The sequence below is a fragment of the Nicotiana attenuata genome, chromosome 2 (genome assembly GCF_001879085.1).
Source record: "Nicotiana attenuata strain UT chromosome 2, NIATTr2, whole genome shotgun sequence".
Taxonomy (NCBI): domain Eukaryota; kingdom Viridiplantae; phylum Streptophyta; class Magnoliopsida; order Solanales; family Solanaceae; genus Nicotiana; species Nicotiana attenuata.
In genome coordinates, this window is record NC_031990.1 from 39233313 (window position 1) to 39243611 (window position 10299).

Here is a 10299-nt window from a genome sequence, read left to right on the forward strand (position 1 = left end):
GGGGGGGGGGGGGAATGGAAGAGAATTGGAGAGATGATTTTGGGGATTTGGATGGCCATTTGATGTCAGATTTTGATGATTTTGGTATCGGTAGACTTGTCAATGAATGGGCTTTCTAGTTTTGTGATTTTTGTTGGATTCCGTTACGTGGGCCCGGGGGCCAGGTTTGAGGGGATTTTGAGATTTTGGTCTAAATTGATAGTTTTTCGTGTGAAATTCATTCCTTTAGCGTATATTGATGGTATTGTACTGATTGTGAATACATTCGGAGCATTTGGAGGCCGAGTCGAGGGGCAAGAGCATCGCGGAGTAGAGATTTGACCAGTTTGAGGTAAGTAACGATTGTAAATCTGGTCCTGAGGGTATGAAACCCCGGATTTCGTATCGTTTTACTATTTTGAGGTGACGCACATGCTAGGTGACAAGCGTGTGGGCGTGCACCGTTGGGGTTTATGACTTGGTCCGTCCCGTAGCAACTATAAAGTTGCGTATTTGGTTAAAACTATATGATACTTATGTGTTTTAGAAAGAGTTTCTGTAAATTAGGTTGAATGCCATGTTTGGGCCTTGTGCCAAAGTTATTTGGACCCTTAGGGGCCTTTTTCTTATTAGCCTCTCACTGTTTTCGGTTGAAAATCTATACTCGGTCAGTTATACTTATTGATTTCATAACTCAGCCTTTATTACCCTGTTTTGATGCATATAAAATGTTGTTTTGCGCTGAGTACCCTGTTTTTTACTGATAGCCCGAGTGGCTTGAGAGGTTTATGACTGAGAGAGGCCGAGGGCCTTATTTGTGAGGATATTTATGGGATAGGGCTGCACGCCGCAGCATGTTGTTATTGATTCATGATTGAGCGAGGCCGAGGGCCTGATTGATTTATGCCACGAGGTGACTTATTATAGCGTTTGGGCTGAAGGAGCCCCTCCGGAGTCTGCACACCCCCAGTGAGCGCGGGTACCCTGAGTGTGAGAGATGTTATGCCCGAGGGGCTGTATACGAGTGACTGTGAGGTCTGCCCGAGGGGCTGTTTATGAGTGATGTTCTGCCCTAGGGGTTGTTTATGATTTTATCATTTTGCTTACTTTTTGCACTGATCCTCTGTTTAAGAAATATTGAAAAATATCATCAAATGATTTTATTGAAACTAAGTTTAAACGAAATGATTTGATTCAAACTCTACTTTGAAAACCTGTTATATTTTACTGAGATTCCCTGATATGAACTTATTATGTTTTATTGCTCGTCACTGCTTCTCAGTCTTTATTTACTTTAGTTACTTACTAAATTGGCGTACTCACGTTACTCCATGCACCTTGTGTGCATATCCAGGCACATCAGAACCCGATAGCGGCTGTTGACTAGTCCAACTGTAGATTTTTCTCGGAGTTGGCAAGGCAGCTGCTGGCGATCGCAGCCCTGTTCTTCTCCCTCCTATCTTCCTATAGTTTATTTTGTAGTTGCAGTTCCAGACTATGTTAGTCTCAGTATCTCGGACAGTGTTTAGTAGATGCTCATGACCAGTGACACCCCGATGTCGAGCTTTTCTTTCCGCACTTTCATTGTTCAGATTTTCTTTATGAAGTTTTATTATTAATTAGCTTGAACTTTATCTTGCAAATGAAAATTCGTGTTGTTTTTTGGTAAAGAGTCGGCTTGCCTAGTCCCATGATAGGCGCCATCACGACATGGTAGTTTTGGGTCGTGACATTTTTCCTTCTTCTGTCTCGCTCCTTTGTTCTGCTTTCTTAAGGTGTTTTGCCTTCTTCTGTTTTTTTTTAAAAATTATTTTTATCCATAATATTTTAATAAATTTAATATTTAAACAATTGAAGGTATTTTAGTAAACTTATCAGTTACAGTACAGTACAATACAGTCAGACCAAATAATAAAATATTATTTAACAATAACAAACAATACAATCTATCCAAACATTGTATTCATAAAACGATACAATACAATACGATACAATACAATACATTATAAAACTATGAAAACAATAATCCAAACAGAGTGTTAACAATCATCTGATTGTTTATTTAATACCGCATGTAGGTTCATCATAATTCCCACATAATATATTTAAGGAAAAACTTCAATAAGGGACCTTAGGCCAACGACAGGGGTAATCTTGTAGCTCATGAATCCAGCCTCAAGGAATAACTTTTCCCATTCTTTCTCAGTCCTCTCTCTTCCGGGGAGAAAAACCAACATCAATAAATCAAAAAAGAGCTTCAGTTCTGTCATGTCTGGTTCTTCTTCTTCTTCTCTATCAATAAGATGTCAATAATAAGGACCTTACCTTTTCTTCCTTCATCTTTATCCTTGATAGCTTCTCTGCGTCTCTTTAGCATCTTCACAGAATCCTCATCACTCCAATCATGCATAACCAGCTGCAAATTAGAAGTCATCTTTTCTCAACCATTCGACAAATTTTCTAAAACTGTTTTGTTAGATATTGGCACTTTGACATGAGTGACAAAGCATACAAGAGGATCAGATAGGGGATTCCAATAGCCTATTTTTTCGCTTCTAGCAAGAAATGAGTAATAACTGAATTAAACAGATCACCCTTTGTAAACATCACATCCCATGATCTATATGTTAGGACCAAAATAATCAGCTGTCAGGCGAAAGCTAATCAAACCTTCAACGAAGATAAATAAGACAACAAAAGATCTAGAAATATACCAAAAGAGACACAAACAATTAACATGGTTCGGTCAATTGACCTATGTCCATGCGGAGATGAGCAATCCACTATATACAAGAGAGTACAAAATATCGAGAGAACAACCTCACGAAAAGGCAAACAGAAGTGACACACTAACACTTGTCCTGTAAAGTTCTTCCCCTAAACAGGACTACAAATCATATATGGCTACATTGTGGATGCTACTGAATGAAAAGGAAGTATCCTCAATTTATCGAAGTCCAAACCTTATCCGACAAGAAAAGAAACTAGCCAAATATGAGAGATCTATAATTTCCTTGAAAGAATTACAAGAAAATACACATGACTTCACACCATAACAAAAAATGGCCCATGTTTTTAAGTTTTACCCCACCTAGCCCACATTGTACATATTTTGAAAGCACTTGCAAATTCAAAATATAGGTTTTTACAACAATTGCTTCTAAAAGCTATGGAGTTAATTCTTTGTTTTCACAACTATTGCTTTCACTCTCTCTTCTTCTCACATCTTTTACATATGCTTCAAAGGACCGTGTATTTTCTACTTCTCCTCTTGTGTCAACTGCTTGCAATGAAAGAAAATTGAAGAGTAGAAGTCCACCATTGAAGATCATTCAAAGCTTTGCTTTTGAAAATGGGTTGTTTTGAATTTGTTAGTTGTTTGGATTGGGTATTGTTCCAATTGATTGAAAATATCAAAAGGAGTTCAAAATTTAAATTTGAAGTGATTTGGAGTAGATTTGAGCAAGATTTGAATTAAATTTCAGAAAAGACGCAAGAAAGAAGACGAAGTCAGTTTTTTGTATAATTATGTATAATCTTGTATAATATTGTATATGAGTGTAGAAACACACCTTATACACTGTTATACACTTTTATACACCTTTATACAAGCGTCTGTAGACGAACTTCTTCCACGATTTTCAGTTGCAATTCTTATTCAAAACCAGTCCAAATCTCCATTAAATGACTTCAAATTTTATATACAACCTCCTTATACTATTTCTAACAAGTCTAAATAACACCCACTCCAAATTTCTCATAAAATCAAATTCGAAATTTAAACCCACATATTTAAGCTTGTTAAAAATCTAATTTTCACCACCCAAATGAAGTTGGTTTGTTGAATTAATATTTGAGTCACAATTACTGATTCGAAAAGTAATTTAAAAGCTTGAGGAATCTTTTTTAAAAATTAAATAGTAATTTTGAGAACCTATTGGAGTTGGATGTTGAATCTTAGCCTATTATTTATGGGCTAGTTGGTTGTAAATTGAAATATGGACTATAAAATTGAAAAGTATGGAGCCCAGTTGTTCTAATGTGAAATTTTCCCAATTTCCTTCTACAAGAAGAAAAACCCAATTATGGTAAATATGTTGTCCTTTCCTTCAGGAGATATGAAAATCAAATATGGTAAAAAAATCAGGACAACACCTAACACTATAGCCTTTAATATAAGAAACTATATACATGATAATTGAAAGATTACATAACAAAGTATGAACAATTAGGAAGCTGCAAGGGATTTCTGAACGACCAAGGCATGAAATTTGTTTAATATGGAGAAAATAAATATAAATTAGGGTCTAAATTTATATAATATTTTCTTCTATTACCTTGTGTAAATAGTCTCTTTTATATATACAGAGAGATGTGTAAATGTCCCTTGTTTCACAAAATTAAAAACCGATGCTTCCTTGGGCATGTGGAACATAAATTAACATTATGTTATTGCTATAGGTGATGAGCCACACAAGATTACTATTTACCGACTTAGAGATCAGATGTAGTACATGTCTATTTGTAAACAAAAGTTAGCGTCTTCTTACCCAAAATGGCATCAGCAGGGGGAATTGACTGAAACATGTCGCCTCCCACATATTTCAAATTTTCTATCTCTGGCATATTAGCAACAACATGAGGGAGGTCTAAAACAGTGCATTTTATATGAGGAAATGCACCCAAAATAGTCTTAGCCATAACACCAGTGCCTCCTCCAACATCAACCAAGGAATCTAGCTCTTCAAAAGTTTCTCTGCAGTCCTTCACTACCAAACTCATCATTTCGGAATCACTAGCCATTGCTTCATTGAAAGCTTTGTTGTATCTTGGATTTTGATCACAATATTTCCACATGGGTGCACCATATACTGTTTCAAATGAGGTGGCTTCATTTCCAAGAAACCAATCTCCCAAACACTGCCATGGAATCACCCTAACTGGATCTACCAATGCTCTAACAAAAGGAGACAAATTTGGGATTTCACTCTTCAAAAGCAGCTTAGAAGAAGCTGTAAGAACATACCCTTCTTGAATTTCTAAGGTTTCATCAATCTTTTTAGTAGCAAAAAATCCAGAGTAAACCAATAGGCGCATCAGTCGATAAATATCGTTTGATTTTGCAGGAGGAAGTTTCAGCTCTGAAACTAACTCAGAGAGAGTCATTGGTTGCTTATGACTATGAATTATATCCGGTATGCCTAACTGAATTGCACAACGAAGAACCATGGAGTTTGCAAAATGGAAGGTATGCTTGTAGATATGAGCCTGAGCTCCGAACATTTCACTAGCTGTTGGAACATTATTGGCCTCCATATTGATCAGAATTTCCCTGCTCTTTTTCTTCTTAAATCAGTATTGGTATGAACTAGCTATTATTTGTTACAAAGAAAGTTCAAGGAAGATGATAGAATCTAAGGGTCCACCAAACTCTATAGAGAATCAGGTTCTCTATCAGTTTCAACAAAACACACGCACGCTGCAGTAAGTAAATGACAAGAGGAATTTTACGTGGAAAATTCTCAGATCAACGGGATTAAAAACTACGACCTACCCTTATAGGATTTCAACTTCACTATTGAGCAACTTTTAGATTACAACCTATGTAACCTAGGAATTAACCTCTTAATCCCTCACTAACTTGTAACACTCTACTACAAGCCACTTTGTAATAACTCTATTACAAAGACTTTACAACTCGACTAACTCTAGCCAAGACGCAAACACAAGGATTTATGATTTACAAAAGATTTCCTACGCAATGCTTCTAAACAAGCTAAGTAGGAATTACAATTGAAGAACTATTACAAAATTACAACTCAACTAACGACATACAATAACTTGATATAGGGAACTGGTCCATAGTAGTGTTGTTCTTTGTTCTTGATGCACTTGAGAATTGTTTTCTTGATGATCAATGACACAGAGTGCTTGAGTAAATTCTCTAAGTGTTCAAGTGATTTGTTTTACCTTCCTTGATGTTAATAATACATTTGTGACATCACTTAGGATGATGCAGGCAAGGTAGGTAAAAGACACACCCCATGCTGCACTATTTTTGCACTGTAGCGTGTGCCCATCATTTTTGCACTGTAGTATATGAACCATAAGCCTTAAATCTCCCCCTGAATCTATATTCCCACTTAATCAGTGCACATCATTTCAATTATACTACATTTATTCCCCCTTTTGGCATCATAAAAGAAAGTAAAAAGCTTATATCAAAAAAGAAGTCTAGCTTGAGTTAACTCATCCCACTTGTGTGCGCACAACATGACTAAAAATAGAGCATAAAGACAAGGCATATACATCAAAAAGGAAAAAGCTTGCATTAACATAATTTGGATTTTTAAACAGGAGAAGAGTCAATGTTACTACCACCATCCACAATTCAGAACAACAACAAAAATGCCACAAACATCATCATAAGAATTGACACGGAGGGACTTGACCACAAACTAGATTATAATAAACCAACACTAAAGACTTGACACTAAGGGGACACTCTTTAGGGAGCACTGGAAGAAGAGGTCTTAGAGGCAAGGGTTTGGAGGACTAAATCCATTCGAGCATTCGCTGACATTTGCTCGTTGAGCAATCTTCTTTCAGGTCCTCCACTTGTTTCCTAAGCTCAGCATTCTCTTTTGTCAGATAAGCAACCTCATCTCTTTGAGAGCTAATGGAACTAGGTGCCTCATGTAGCTCACTTAACTGAGTTTCGAGGATATCATTCCATGCTTTCAATTGCCTTATCTCAGTAGTAGCACTATTCTAAGCATTGATCAATTGAGATATTGTAGAAGTGATTCCAACCCCTCCAACTTTCTGAATACACTCACATTCTTCAATAGTAGCTTTGGAGAAAGTTTTCTTCTTGGTGCCCACTTTAGCTTGTCCCAGAGGAACCCTGAAGTTCTCAAAGACCTTGGTGAGAAGGAACCCATAAGGCATTCTATGATTAAAATCTTTAAAATCTGCCACTTTATTCATGTGCTCTATCATGATCCCAGGCAGGTTGATGGTAGTGAAGTTGTCCAGTGCTTCCATGAGGAATAGGTCTACTCGAGAGGTGATAGATCTTCTCTTAGCACGAGGCAGTAATACCGTTTTCACCATCTCAAATAGCAGTTGATACACTGGAATAAGGGCCTTCTTCTGAACCCGTTCCCCTTGCTGAATTGCTTTGTCCTTCAAGATTGCATTTTTGAAATTATGAGAACATGATCCCTGAACACTAGACAACCCTTCAGTAGGCACATCCAGAATAGACCCCAACACAGTAGATTCCATTACCATATCAACTCCTTTCACCAGCATACAGATGTGATCATCCTCAACTTTGAATAAGTCAGTATAGAAACTTTGAACTTGTCCTCATACACCTTTGGAGCATCACTTGTGAACAAATGTGTCTACTGTTGAAACTCACAAATCTCAACCAGCCTCCTCCAAGTTGTCAGGGGAAAATGTGCGGCCCCATAGCACCTTTTGGCTCTTCAATCTCTCTTTCCCAGCACTCCTTGGATTACCAACATTGGCCTTCTTTGAGGAACCAAGTTTCTCATCAGTATCAGCTTTTCCTTTAGCAGACTTGCGAGCATTCTTCTCTTTTTCATCAGACTTCACAGACTTTTCACCCAATTCTTCCATCACATCGGCACTAGACTCTTCAACAGACTTATCACCAGATTCTTTCACTATATTTTCAGTAGAGAAAAAATCATCAAACTTGTTCAGATATTCAGCATATACAGAAGATCCCCTTTTTGGCTGGGGAGACCACGCTTCTGTGAGAGCTTTCTAGTCAAGGAACCAGGTTCCTCGATCCACATTCACAACAGCCACTGACTTCTCACTCACAACTTTCCCATCTTTTACCAACTTTCTTCTCCTTGACTTAGCTTGGTTGTTCTTAAGAGCAGACTTAAGAGCCTCATTCCTTTGCAACCTTGTAGTGGGTCTCTTAGGAGTAGACTCTTGAGGAACCATTGGTCTACTCCTAGTCAAGCTTGCTATTGGCATATCATCATAATCCTCTTCACTATCCCCTTTTTCTTCTCTGTACATAGATCTTTCCTCATGCACTACCACACACAAAGGCTCAGCATCAAAATAAGGACATGGAGCAGGGTCAGTGTTGACCTGGGGTTCTTGAGAGGACCCCTGGTTGGATCCTCCGAAGGGGGATCAGGTCCTCCAGCAGGTTCCCTAGTAGCACCTTCCTGTGTCGATGATTCAACAGGCACAAGCTCTTTACCCTCTCCAACAGTCTTAGACTCTTCCCTCTGAGTCTCAAACCCATCCTCACCTCCTTCGATAATGACCCCTTCATTAGCTATAGAAAACATAACCCACCCCAAGATGAGTGCTCTCCTATTCCGACTTCCCCAGAGCCTCCGGTAGCACAGCCGAGACAGCGACGGGTTCTCTGCCCCTGCGGGGATGGAGCGACAGAAGTTTTTTTGAGAATTCAAGAGAAGGTCACGGCGAGACGAGCCGTTTATAATTACGATAGGTGTCAAGTGGAAGTGCAGTGATGTATGCAGCTGAGGCATCCTAACAGACCGGTAGACTTGAACCTTGTTCCTACATGACCTGATCAATTCGATCAGGCACTTTTCTATGGCTTCTTTCTCTTTTAAATCCATGGACAACGCAAGAGTAGAAGGAGTGTTACCTGTGGACTCAAGATTAGGAACTGTCTTTGTGGAGTAGGCATCCTTAGAATTAGCATTTTGGTCGACATTTCAACCTTTTTCCACAGGTAGACCGGAGATTTCTGGATTTTCCTCTTCTTTGACTGTAACCTTCTCACCCAGCTTTTCAGGTGAGGTAGGAGGAGAGCTCGTAGCCACAAACCTTTTAGGGGTCGAGATTTTACGGCTCTTATGAGAACCAGAACTAGATTGGGTAGGAGAGGAGACTGAGTGTGGGGGTGAATCTTCCCTAGGGTTTTGGCTAGTGGTGGTGTTGAGAGAGGAGTCTAATATTGGTGTTTGAAAGGCCGAGGACTCAATGGGGGTGTCATTTGGAACACTTGAGATTTCGCGATTTTCAGCCATGGAGAGGAGAGATAAGTTGAGGATAAAAGATGGGTAGTTTGAAAGAGAGAAAGAAGAAAGAAAGTTTAAAATTTGATGTGAGGAGATGTGGCAGTGATGGATGAATTTAAGATTGATGAGGGACCGGTTAGGAAAAGGCGCCAATTTGAGAGTTGAGTCAATTTATAACGGGTGAGACGTTTGGGTTCAAGAGACGCAAGGAAAAGAAACTGACACACTGATGACGTGGCACTTGTTTCAACTGTTCAAAACTGTGCATGAGAGAATAGAGAAACTACTAACCTATGTCAGGAGAACCAAGTTCCCTGACTAATCTTGCAGCTGTAATCTTTGCCCTTTCCACCAGCGCGTGCTGCATCAATTGCTTATTTGCTCTGTAATCATCATGCGTGTCTACCTGTAACGGCATAGAGATGAGTTAGACTTTGCCAGAAAACACTTTTTAGCTAATTTTACCTGAATATTTCTTTCATAGCCAATCATCGAGGGACCAGGTTCTCAATTGGGTTTTATCAACCCCAATGCCATGCGATTTTTCTCAAAGAATTCTCTGCTTAGGGCTTTGGTGAATATATATGCAATCTAATCTTCTGTGCTGCAGCATATGAGCCCTTTTTCAAAATTGTCTCTAAGGAAATGATGGCGTACATCAATGCGCTTGGTCCACTTATATTGGACTGGATTTTTGGCCATGTTGAGTGCACTTGTATTGTTGCATAAGAGAGGCACACAATCTGAGAACACTCCAAAATCTTCCAGCTGCTGCTTGATCCACAGCAATTGAGTACAACAAGAAGTAACTACTACATATTCTGCTTCTGCAGTTGAGAGTGCCATTGAGTTTTGCTTCCTTGTACCCCATGAGATTAGACATGAACCTAGAAAATGTGCCATTCCAAATGTGATTTTCCTGTCTACCAGATATCTTGCATAATCAACGTCAGCATACCAATTAAGATCAAAGCTGTCACCTGAGGATAGTAGAGAACCAAGTCTTGTGTTCCTTTTGAGATATCTCAGTATTCTCTTGGTAGCCTTCAGATGAGATTCCTTTGGATTGGATTGAAAGCTTGCACAAAGACCCACGGTGAAAACAATGTATGGTCTGCTTGTAGCGAGATACAAGAGTGACCATATGATCCCTCTATACATGGTCTGATTTACAGGGGAACCAGGTTCATCCATGTCTAGACGAGTGGCTGTGGTAATAGGAGTGTCAATAACTTTTGATGCCTCTATGTCAAACCTTTTCAGCAAT

At 38.9% G+C, this 10299-nt stretch overlaps 1 pseudogene; it reads right to left on the reverse strand.

The window, feature by feature from the left end:
* Positions 2085-5295, reverse strand: LOC109218594 (annotated as a pseudogene).